The following is a 12,608-nucleotide window of genomic DNA, read 5'->3' on the forward strand; positions in this document are numbered from 1 at the left end:
CAAATGTAATAGAACGAAAAAATCTAATCCGCAAAAGGAAAAAATCAGCTCCTAAGGAGAGGAGTGCCAGTGCTTCTGGTGAAAGAAAAAGTCCTTATTTTATCACCACATTCAACCAACAGTCCAAACAAATCTGTGACATCTTTCACAAGCATTGGCACACTCTACTATTGGACAATGATATACGCCCAATTGTCCAAGGTGGACCTAGGTTCACCTACCGGAAGGCGAAAACACTGGCATCGCACCTATCACCCAGCATGTTTGTCAGCAAGAGTGGTCCCTCCCATATCAGCAGTATCCCCAATGGATTTTTCAAATGTGGTAATTGCACCATGTGCCAACACGCATCACCAACAAATAAGATTGTGTGTAAATATAATTTACGTGAATATAAAATCAAGACCTTTCTAAATTGTAACACCAGTTATGTCATATATGTACTCAATTGTAAATGTGGATTAAGCTATGTAGGTCGTACAATCAGACCATTAAAAATCAGAATGGCAGAACATGCCCGCTTAATCAGGAAGGGTGATCTTCTTCATCCCGTATCCAGACATTTTACGCAATGCCTCAAGGGAGGCATTAAGAATTTCACCTTTTCTGCTATCGAGCATATACACTGCCACCCCAGAGGGGGTAACAGAGAGAACACACTAAATCAGCGAGAGATGTTCTGGATATACACCCTCGACACCCTTCACCCACACGGCATTAACATTGACTGGGAGTTAAAACACTTTCTATAGCCGTGTGAGGTGGAGGGTGATGGAGAGTATATATCCGTATAATTGCAACCTAGCGTGCTGCGAGTCAAACTATCACTATACCCCTACAATCAAATCTTGATACCCATTGTACTTCCAAAAAATATGTCGATGTGCATAAAAAAAGTTTATATTGTTTGTATTACATTTTATACTATTCCATATCCATATATTCAGGTAATATATAGTTTCTATTCACTTATGGCAATTCTACTTAGAAATATTGACCAATATTATTAATGTCTATTCAAGTTAGATTAGAACATAATTAAATAATACTCCACACCACCATAGTTGTGAAAATAATCATTTTAATACATATTGGTTATTGCTCTACATCCCATTGTATACCATTGATTTTATATACATATATTGTTTTGTTTGTTGTAAGTTTGTATGTTTTAACCATGTATTCCACACAGACCCAGTTAATGGGTTAAACCCAAACATTGTTTCAATATCAATCTGATTGAAATTTAAGAAACCTTCTGTCACCTGATGACCAGCCAATCAGAATGGGTCTCCTCCTATTTAAGGGGTCTGTGTGTTAAGGGTAGTATACTCTTTGAAAAAGTCCCGACGAAGGACGAAACGCGTCAGAGTGCCCCCTTCTGAGATGTACAGCATGTACCAATAAAGCTGTTTTAACCATAACCGTTCCTGAACTTGACTTTTCGCTGTGACCGCCTCTTCACCACTTCCACTTCTACTACTACAAGGCTGGTGCACGCAGGCACATCACCGTGAGATTCGCCCGTCTAGAGGTCTGACGTCATCATTCCCTTCCCACCCACGTGGACACGCCGGAGTGCAGTGTTTGCAGTGTCGCAGAGCCGCACTAGGATCAGCACTCCTCCATTAACAGGAGACAGCGTGAGCGCGACCACCCAGCGGGATCCCACAATTATTTTGTGAAGCCGCCACGGAGAGAGGATACCCAGACTGCACGCGCAGGGATAGATCCGACGCCACCGACGGCACTCCAGCGGGTCACCCAGAGTTAATCACACGGAGATACCAGTGACACCAGGCGGGTAAGGGCAGCAGCTGTGGCACTAAGAGGTCTGCGAGTGGAGTGTCCCTGGATGCTTCATCCTTCGCACCCAGCCAGAGTCTGCACAACGGGCCCCCCGCCCAGGGTGAGTTCTTATACTGCATTTTATTTTTATTAAATGATGCTCACGGTGATCTGCCATATATACTCTTTAGTGGACTGTCGGTTTAATCCCATTTAAGTCATATCAGACTCTAGTAGCATCAGGTCCACTGGGCTCATTCCCCAAATACCCTAAAGACATGAACCTTTTTGCGAGGAAAATGATTTTACACAAGCATTTCAAACGCAAGGAAAGAAACAGAGCCATAGGTATTCATGAAGAATTGATTGATACACAAGATCAAGAACACCTCACCAACCTCGTCAACCTTTTGGAAGATGGGGAGAAAAACCCAGGTGATGGTCCACACACTTCATTGAAACCACAAAGTCGGTTAACACCACACCAGGATTCATGTGCAAATATCTCCACCTTTCTCAACTTAGTCACAAAGGATTTAGAAGAACTCAAAGTGAAGAAAGGGAAGAATAATCTAAAATTCAAGTAACAAATGGCGCTCAAAGAACTGAAAAACATGGAGGAAATTACCATCAAACCGGCAGACAAAGGCGGTAATTTGGTTATATTGGATACTGAAAAATATGTAGCTGAAAATCTCAGATTACTTGGAGACAAACGTTGTTATAAAGTCTTAGATAAAGACCCTACGGAGATTCTCCAGAAAGAACTGTGCAACATTCTAGACAAAGGTATAGTGACTAAAGTCATTTCAAAGCAAGAGAAAGAATTCATAATGCAAAAAAACCCTGTCACAGCTACGTTCTACAGTATACCCAAAATACATCAAAACAATACCAAACCGCCAGGCCGACCCATCGTGTCAGGTATAGGCTCCTTAACAGAAAACTCCAGCATCTATGTGGATAAGGTACTCAGAAATTTTGTCACCGCCCTACCGTCATATGTTCAGGATACTAAAGATGTATTGAAACATCTAGATGGCATACAAGTTGGTAAGGAGACTATACTAGTCAGTTTCGACGTAGAGTCTCTTTATATCAGCATGCAGCACGATGTAGGCCTTTGGGAGGTAAAACATTTCCTTTTCACAAGGAGTTTACTCGTTACAGAACATAACTCATTTATCCTCGAACTTCTAGAGTTTATCCTACAGCACAACTATTTTCTTTTTACTGTAAGTACTATTTGCAGGTACAAGGCACTGCCATGGGCACTACGTGTGCCCCTACATATGCTAACCTCTACCTTGGCTGGTGGGAAGAGGTTAGCGTATTCTCCGAAGCCATGTCACAATATACTGAACACATTGATATATGGCTAAGATATATTGATGACATCATGCTGCTATGGCAGGGGAGTAGACAGGAGCTTGATACATTCCTGAATCTCCTAGATGCGAATGAACATAATCTTAAATTGACTTCGGAGATCAGTAATGAGAGTATTACTTTCTTAGATTTAACTATCACTAAAACAGAAAGTGGCTATCTCTCTACCTGCAACTACAAAAAGAAAACGGCAACTAACAGCTATCTTCTGGCAGACAGTTTCCACCCAAAATCTCTGATCAGAGGTATTCCAACTGGTCAGTACCTCCGTATCAGACGAAATTGCTCTGACTTGGCAACCTTTAAGGTACAAGCCAAATAAATGAAAGATAATTTCCTAGCACGTGGCTATTCAAATGCTCAACTCAAGCTAGCTTATCATCGAGCAGTAACTACACCAAGGACAGACCTCCTCAGAGATAAACAAAGATCTGATGGAAATAAAGAAATAAGATGTATTAGCACATACAACAGACAGTGGCAAGACATCAATTATATATTGAACAAACACTGGCACATACTCACCTGTGATGACAATCTTAAAATGGTCTTAAAAAAATAAACCATCAGTTGTCTGGAGATGTTCCAAAAATATGCGGGATCATCTTGTGCATAGCCACTTCACGAGAAACAAAAACAAGAGAACATGGCTCACAATGAAAGGCTTCTTTACGTGCCATCATTGCAAAGCCTGTGAGTTCATGAAGGAGAGTAAAACGTTCACAAGTACGCAAAAAACTAAGACCTTTCCTGTGAAAGACTTCATTAACTGTAGAAGCACAGGAGTAATTTATTTAATCACTTGCTCCTGTGGCATGAGATATGTTGGAAAAACTAAACGTGAACTCAGAAGAAGAGCTCGGATTTGGTTGCAGTTTACTTGGTTTAGCAGCCGTCTAATCAGGTGACTGATTCAATCCTATGTTCAGAAGGTGTTAGGAGCTGACAAAGATTTAGGATGCAGCAAGAACGAGCAACTAGAACCATAGAACCAAAAGAAAACTAAAAAAACCTCCTTTTTTTATATTTTCCTCCTATGAGCATAGAGCAAGAAATTTGAAGTTTGCGATTCAGCCATGGCTTTTTGGCACCAAAATGTTGCTTCTGGTGCGACGACCACACTTCCGGTTGAACCGGGAGTTGATCCGCCAGTGTTGCACAGCCAAAAGACCGGCCCCAGAAGCCAGAGACATGCATTTCAGCTGGTATGAATGCTTTGTGGAGGATTTAGTCTACAAAGGCTGCATCATGCCTCAGATTACATACACACACAGTGTTAAGAAAAAAGGGACCCTTTTTATTTTGGCATATCTTGCAGAAAAATCAAATTTTAATGAAAAAATCAGCAGTTATAGGTCTGTCACAGTAGATTATTAGATTATCAAATAATTTTAAAATATAATTAATATTCTTTGGCAATGATATAACTTGATGATATAACCTCATCAAGTGCATATAGTAGTTACAAAATGGTGTTTTGTGAAGAGGATTATCACATTATAAAGTGCTTGAGACAGAGCAGAATTTATGGTCCAAAACGCTTACATAAAATGCATCCTGATAAAGGGTGGTTGCTAGAATGACTAAAAAAATAATTAGTTAAACAATGTAACGTTCAGGAGTGGGAGCAGCTGAATGAACACGTTATCGATTATGCAATTAGACGTTCTTGTCTTCGGGCGTGCATTTCAGCAAAGGAAGACACTTTGAACACACACTTTAAAACACTTTGAATTTAAACGTTATGAGATACTGTATGAAAGAAAAACTTCTATTTCTCGTTTAATGAACATGAACCTACCACAGTGTATCTGGTACTTGTTGACATAATACAGTGACATCAATTTAATTAACATCAGTTTATTATAATTGTTTGTTCTTGTATAGCAAGCGCTGCTAGTTTTTACATAGTGCTTTACACAGACATTTTGCATACACAGTCCCTGCCCCATAGAGCTTACAATGTATGTTTTTGGTGCATGAGGCACAGGGAGATAAAGTGACTTGCCCAAGGTCACAAGGAGCGGACACCAAGAATTGAACCAGGTTCCCCTGCTTCTTTCCAATGTCTTCTTTATTTGTCTACATTTTGATTCTTATATTGTTAATCTACATAACAGACCTACAATTGTACAATTTTTTTTATGGGGATTGAGCAAGAAATATATAAGCTATGATGAAAAACAGAAGGAGTACATTTTTTTATTGCACCCAGTAGAATATATATATATATGCTGTGAAGGGTTTTTGTCTCTTTTTTTACTCACCATAACTTAACTCAGTATTATGGTTGGCCCATCCTTTAGCTTCTTTGCATACCCAGTTAATCAACCCCCCACTGATGAGACCCATTAAGGTCGAAACAGCTGTCTGTGGGTGGTTTTCTGGGTATGCACCTTAACCCTGTCTGTGCTCAAAGCTGTGACCATGCAGCAAGCTTAAGCCTATAGGGAACCATGTTAAAAATGGTTTTTGAAGCAAAAAGTGGCACTGTGTGCTCATTTGCATGTAATTTCCCAGAATCCCTTGCTGCAGTGGAAGTGATGTGTGCTGGGTGATAATGGGGAAAGGCGGGGTTGCAGACCTGCCTAAGACATGCAGATGAGCATACAGTTGTATTTACATTTATCTACTATATATTTCTGAAAGTGTTCTATGTGTCCGGGTCTGTATGTGTCTCCCTGTGCCCCTCCCCGTGTCCCTAGCGGCAATCTCATTGGGCCAGGCCAATGAGATTGCTCCCTTGGGCCGCCCGCCCCCGCACACCTCTCATTGGCCTGAGGCGGAGTGAAGGGCGCACACACACACACACACACACACACACACACACACACACACACACACACACACATCACTATACACACACACACATCACTACACACACACACACACACACACACACACACACACACACACACACACACACACACACACACACACACACACACACACACACACACACACACACACACACACACACACACACACACATCACTATACACACACACACACACACACACACACACACACACACACACACACACACACACACATCACTATACACACACACACACCACTATATACACACACACACACACATCACTATACACACACACACACCACTATATACACACACACACACATCACTATACACACACACACACACACACATCACTATACACACACACACACACATCACTATACACACACACACACACACATCACTATACACACACACACATCACTATACACATCACTATACACATCACTATACACACACACACACACACACATCACTAAACACACACACATCACTAAACACACACACACACACACACACACACACACACACACACACACACACACACACACACACACACACACATCACTAAACACACACAACCCCCCCACACACACGGTGTTACATACATTAGCGGGGCTCACAGTGTTAGCCGCACATCTCCCGCTCTCTTCCCCACCGGTCCCGGAGGCTCCGCCTCTCCCTGTTTCCCGCGCTTTCACCCCCCCCCCTCCACGTGGGAGCTGCCAGACGAGTGAGGGAGCTGCCGGACGGGTGAGGGAGCTGCCGGACGGGTGAGTGAGCGGCCTTCACCTCCCCTCACCCCCCTTCACCTTCCCTCACTCACATCCCCTCCACCCCCCCCGGCGCTGCTACAGTCAGCGGGGGAGCGGAGTGAGCGAGCGAGCGCGCGCCAGGGACACAGCGGGGGAGCGGCCACAACACGCTGCCTCCCGCCCCAGATCCACGTGGGAGCTGCCGGACGGGTGAGGGAACGGCCGGACGGGTGAGTGAGCGGCCTTCACCTCCCCTCACCCACCCCTCACTCCACTTCCCCTCCACCTCCCCTCCCTCCACCCCCCCTCCACTTCACCTCCCCTCCAACCCCCCCTTAACCTCCCCTCCACCCCCCCCTTAACCTCCCCTCCACCCCCCTTAACCTCCCCTCCACCCCCCCCTTAACCTCCCCTTTACCCCCCCTTAACCTCCCCTCCACCCCCCCCTTCACCTTCCCTCCACCCCCCTTCACCTCCCCTCCACCCCCCCCTTCACCTCCCCTCCACCCCCCCTTCACCTCCCCTCCACCCCCCCTTACCTCCCCTCCACCACCCCCCTTCACCTCCCCTCCACCCCCCCCTTCACCTCCCCTCCACCCCCCCCTTCACCTCCCCTCCACCCCCCCCTTCACCTCCCCTCCACCCCCCCCCTTCACCTCCCCTCCACCCCCCCCTTCACCTCCTCTCCACCCTCCCCCCTTCACCTCCCCTCCACCCCCCCCCCCCTTCACCTCCCCTCCACCCCCCCTTCACCTCCCCTCCACCCCCCCCTTCACCTCCCCTCCTCCACCCCCCTCCACCCTCCCCCCCCACTTCACCTCCCCTCCACCCCCGCTTCACCCCCGCTTCACCTCCCCTCCACCCCCGCTTCACCTCCCCTCCACCCCCGCTTCACCTCCCCTCCACCCCCGCTTCACCTCCCCTCCACCCCCGGTTCACCTCCCCTCCACCCCCCCCTTCACCTCCCCTCCACCCCCCCCTTCACCTCCCCTCCACCCCCCCCCCTTCACCTCCCCTCCACCCCCCCCTTCACCTCCCCTCCTCCCCCCCTTCACCTCCCCTCCACCCCCCCCCTTAACCTCCCCCCCCTTCACCTCCCCTCCACCTCCCCTCAACCCCTCCCCTTCACCTACCCTCCACCCCTCCCCTTCACCTACCCTCCACCCCCCCTTCACCTCCCCTCCACCCCCCCCCTTCACCTCCCCTCCACCCGCCCCCTTCACCTCCCCTCCACCCGCCCTTCACCTTCCCTCCACCCCCCCCCTCCTCCACCCCCCTTCACCTCCCCTCCACCCCCCCCCTTCACCTCCCCTCCACCCCCGCTTCACCTCCCCTCCACCCCCGCTTCACCCCCGGTTCACCTCCCCTCCACCCCCGCTTCACCTCCCCTCCACCCCCCCTTCACCTCGCCTCCACCCCCCCCCTTCACCTCCCCTCCACCCCCCCTTCACCTCCCCTCCACCCCCCCCCCTTAACCTCCCCCCCCTTCACCTCCCCTCCACCTCCCCTCAACCCCTCCCCTTCACCTACCCTCCACCCCTCCCCTTCACCTACCCTCCACCCCCCCCTTCACCTCCCCTCCACCCCCCCCCTTCACCTCCCCTCCACCCCCCCTTCACCTCCCCTCCACCCCCCCTTCACCTCCCCTCCACCCCCCCTTCACCTCCCCTCCTCCACCCCCCTTCACCTCCCCTCCACCCCCCCTTCACCTCCTTTCCACCCCCCCTTCACCTCCCCTCCACCCCCGCTTCACCTCCCCTCCACCCCCGCTTCACCCCGGTTCACCTCCCCTCCACCCCCGTTTCACCTCCCCTCCACCCCTACCTTCACCTCCCCTCCACCCCCACCTTCACCCCCCACATTCACCACCCCCTCCACCTCCACCCCCACCCCCCTTCACCCCCACCTTCACTCCCCCCTTACAACCTCCCACCTTCCCACCACCTCCCCCCCCCTTCCCACCTTCCCACCACCTCCCCCCCTTCCCACCACCTCCCCCCCCTTCCCACCACCGTCCCCCCTTCCCACCACCTCCCCCCCTTCCCACCTTCCCACCACCTCCCCCCATTCCCACCTTCCCACCACCTCCCCCCCTCACACCCTAGCAGGACCCCGACCCACAGCCAGCACTCACTACCCATGCGCCACCCGTACTGAACACCCACCTGCCGCCTCACACACGCTCACACCCTAGCAGGACACACGCCTCACATTTTCACATCACTTATGTCACCAAAATATACATTGTACTGTGGTGTGTTTACAATAAACCATTTTTATACAACATCGTATTACATTTTCTTCCATCTTTCTTTTCAACATTATTATCCAACCTTTACAACAAATAGTCACCTATTGTTCCACCATTTATAAATAATACTACCTATTACGCATTTACATCCTGGGCAACGCCGGGTCTCTCAGCTAGTATATATATATATATATAAAAAATATATATATATTTATATTTATATATATATATATATATATATATATATATATATATATATATATATATATATATACATGTAGAGGTATCAGTACCGTGTTAGCCGAGCTTCAATAATCAAAAAATAAATAGACGATACCGTTCTGTGGCTAACAAAATGCTTTTATTTGTGCGAGCTTTCGAGATACACTGATCTCTTCTTCCGGCGATGTTACAATGAATGAAGCAAGCAAAGGGTATACTTAAAAACAGTGTCTCTTGGAATGTTATCTGTGCTTGTACCTCTCCCGTATATGGATGTGATTTATCACAGTATATATATATTTGTATAAATATATATGGCTTGACAAATGTACTCACCCAATCGCCTGGGGCGAGTGCAATTTGCCCACTATCGAGTGTTACGGGGTGTGGCACGGCATCTCTCGACATTCTCCTGCATCTCTCCCTCAAACTCCAGTGTCTCTCCGTACAGCTCATGTGAAAATGGATGCGTGGTGTCAAATGACGCTCCTTTGCCGTGACCATGGGAAGCTACGTGGCGTCAAAGGGAGAATGCCAGGTGACGTCGCACCACCCTGCCGCTGGTAAGACTCGCCAGCAGGTAAAGTGAGGAGGGTGAGAGAGGGAGGGGGTTACAACACGACAAAAAATATTTGGAGGGGGCCGAGTGCCTTTTTTTTCTGCGCAAGTATTTTTTTTTCTAATTTGTCAAGATATATATATATATTTATTACACAAAAAGAAGAACAGGCACACACCTAGTGTATTACTGATACACAATTGAGACCCCTGATGAAGTCTGAATGACGAAAGGCGTATGGTTGCCAATTGCGTAGCTCACAAGGAATTTGTATGCAGAGATGCCGTTTCGCCACTGCGGGCTTCTTCCGGGAGTGTCATCACCCTTGCGACTCAAAGATTTAAGGCTGCACGCTTAAAATGACGTCATAGGTCAGCTGCTATGACGTCATAGGTCCGACGGCCGTCGGAGTTGTCAGACGAGTCTACAGTCTTGGAGCTACTTTTCTGTCTCTCACACAGAGCCTGAATAGGATCTTTATGGTGGCTATTTAGCTAGTGCTATACTTTGGAAGGAACCCTGATGACATGAGCAGAGGCGCAGCATATCAAATGGTGATATGAATTCTATCTATATTTCTGGACTGTTTCCTTATCCTGACTGCCTATTACAAATTCAATGCTCTGCACTTTGATATCATTTCATCATATTGGGAGTAGGATTCCTTCCAGCACATGTTCCCCATATCCTGCTTTCCTCATGTTTCTCCATTCTTGCAGATTACATTTCTGTATACATGAGGTTTAGCCGAGTTCTTACTTTTGTGAGATGACTGTTTGTTTTTGTACAATTCTTGGAATGGTTTATTTACCCCTGGGTATTAGTTTCTTTGCACTCCCTATTAAGGGGGATATATGTTTGTACATTGTACAGTATACTCTATGTGCAGATAGATTGCTCACAGGTTTAATTTACCTTCCACGTTTGGATTGATGTGTGTGCATTTCATTGTAGGATAGGCCTATCTTTGGGCTTATCCCCAATTCAGTTTTTGTAGTGTGACATTCATCTGGGTGTCATTTACTCATTTTCTGTGCCACCTTACCCTCCCAGTGGTTTTCCTTGGGGACCAAGGTCATGACTCTATGTGGGATCTGTTGATCTCCACTGTGAGTGTTTGGATCCCTCTACCTTCACAACTCATTTATTAGGATCCCACTGGTTTTAGGGGTTTTCCCACACTCTGTCATCTTTGATATTAGCTCCTGACTGTGTTCTCCCTGTCTGTTATGTTATTTTAATTGTATGTTTTGTTCACCCTTTATTTTTTCATTGTTATCTCAGTTTCTGATTATTAAACACTTTTGATATTATTTTTCATGATCAGAGTGCTTCTGTTTGGGATTTCTTTTTTCTTTCGTGTTTTTTTCATATATATATATGTATGTGTGGCAAATGGCTCTCTTTATGTACAGTAGCACCGCCGATTGCCGAGGCTCTTCGCGACACAGTCTTCTAGGGTTTAATTTGTAGAAAAGGGGGACAAACACGTGTAACTGTGTTTCCCCCACCCAATAGCAGATAGGGGCCATTACAGAATGTTTTGGGTATATACCTGCTGGAAACAGGAGGGCTGAGTCATCTACCGATGGTAGTGGGGAACACTGTATGCTGGGTGATAATGGTGAAAGGCAGGGTTTCAGACCTGCCCAAGACATGTGAATGTGCTCACAAGTGATCTTTTTATTTGCTATATGCAATACGGTGGCGGTTTCTTGTTTCCTTTTTCACCCACCATAACTTAAAACGTATATATATATATATATATTGTGGTGCCATCGCTGTCCTCTAGGGGCTGAATAGGGCAGCTATAAGACTTTTGCAGCACAGAGAGTTATTCCTCCTTGGAATGGCTGTTCAGGTGTTAACTAATGAAGCTAAATCAGCCTGCTCTGAATAGTCAGGAAGTGCTTTAAAAGGCTGGAAGCTGCAAGGCACAGAGACACTGTTTTTCCCCAGAGAAGGGGGGAAAGGGGAGAGAGAGGAGCTCCCCCATCTAACGGAATCTGGTTAAAGAAGCTGGTAGAGAGTGAGAGATAGGGTGGCCAGATTTTGAAAATGAAAAACCGTGACACAATTTTTTTTTTACATTAATAGTTTATTTATTGTATTACACTTATACTTTACTACCATTAGTCCTTGTTACGTGTGTGTGTGTGTGTGTGTGTGTGTGTGTGTGTGTGTGTGTGTGTGTGTGTGTGTGTGTGTGTGTGTGTGTGTGTGTGTGTGTGTGTGTGTGTGTGTGTGTGTGTGTGTTGACCTCACTAATCGAACAAAAAAAAAGCCAGATGTGAATGATTCTTAACCCCTTAACCAGTGTCAGGATGCCCCCTCTTCACAATTTCTAAAGCAGCAATCCCGCCTGGGATCTTACCTGATCCGCAGTCCCTCAAGGCACTATACTGGAGGGGAGGTGTTCCCTACCTGTCTTCCGATGTCTCCCGTGTGAAACTTGAGTCAGATCTGGAAGAAAGCAGGATAGGTTACTTCGGTGTAGGTATATGGCAGTTAAGATGAGACAGAGAGGGAGACAGGGAGGGAGAGAGACAGAGAGGAAGAGAGACAGAGAGGGAGAGAGACAGAGAGGGAGAGAGACAGAGAGGGAGAGAGACAGAGAGGGAGAGAGACAGAGAGGGAGAGAGACAGAGAGGGAGAGAGACAGAGAGACAGAGAGGGTGAGAGACAGAGAGGGTGAGAGACAGAGAGGGTGAGAGACAGAGAGGGAGAGAAACAGAGAGGGAGAGAGACAGAGAGACAGAGAGACAGAGAGGGAGAGAGACAGAGAGACAGAGGGTGAGAGACAGAGAGGGTGAGAGACAGAGA

This window comes from Ascaphus truei, chromosome 1 (assembly GCF_040206685.1).
Source record: "Ascaphus truei isolate aAscTru1 chromosome 1, aAscTru1.hap1, whole genome shotgun sequence".
Lineage (NCBI taxonomy): Eukaryota > Metazoa > Chordata > Amphibia > Anura > Ascaphidae > Ascaphus > Ascaphus truei.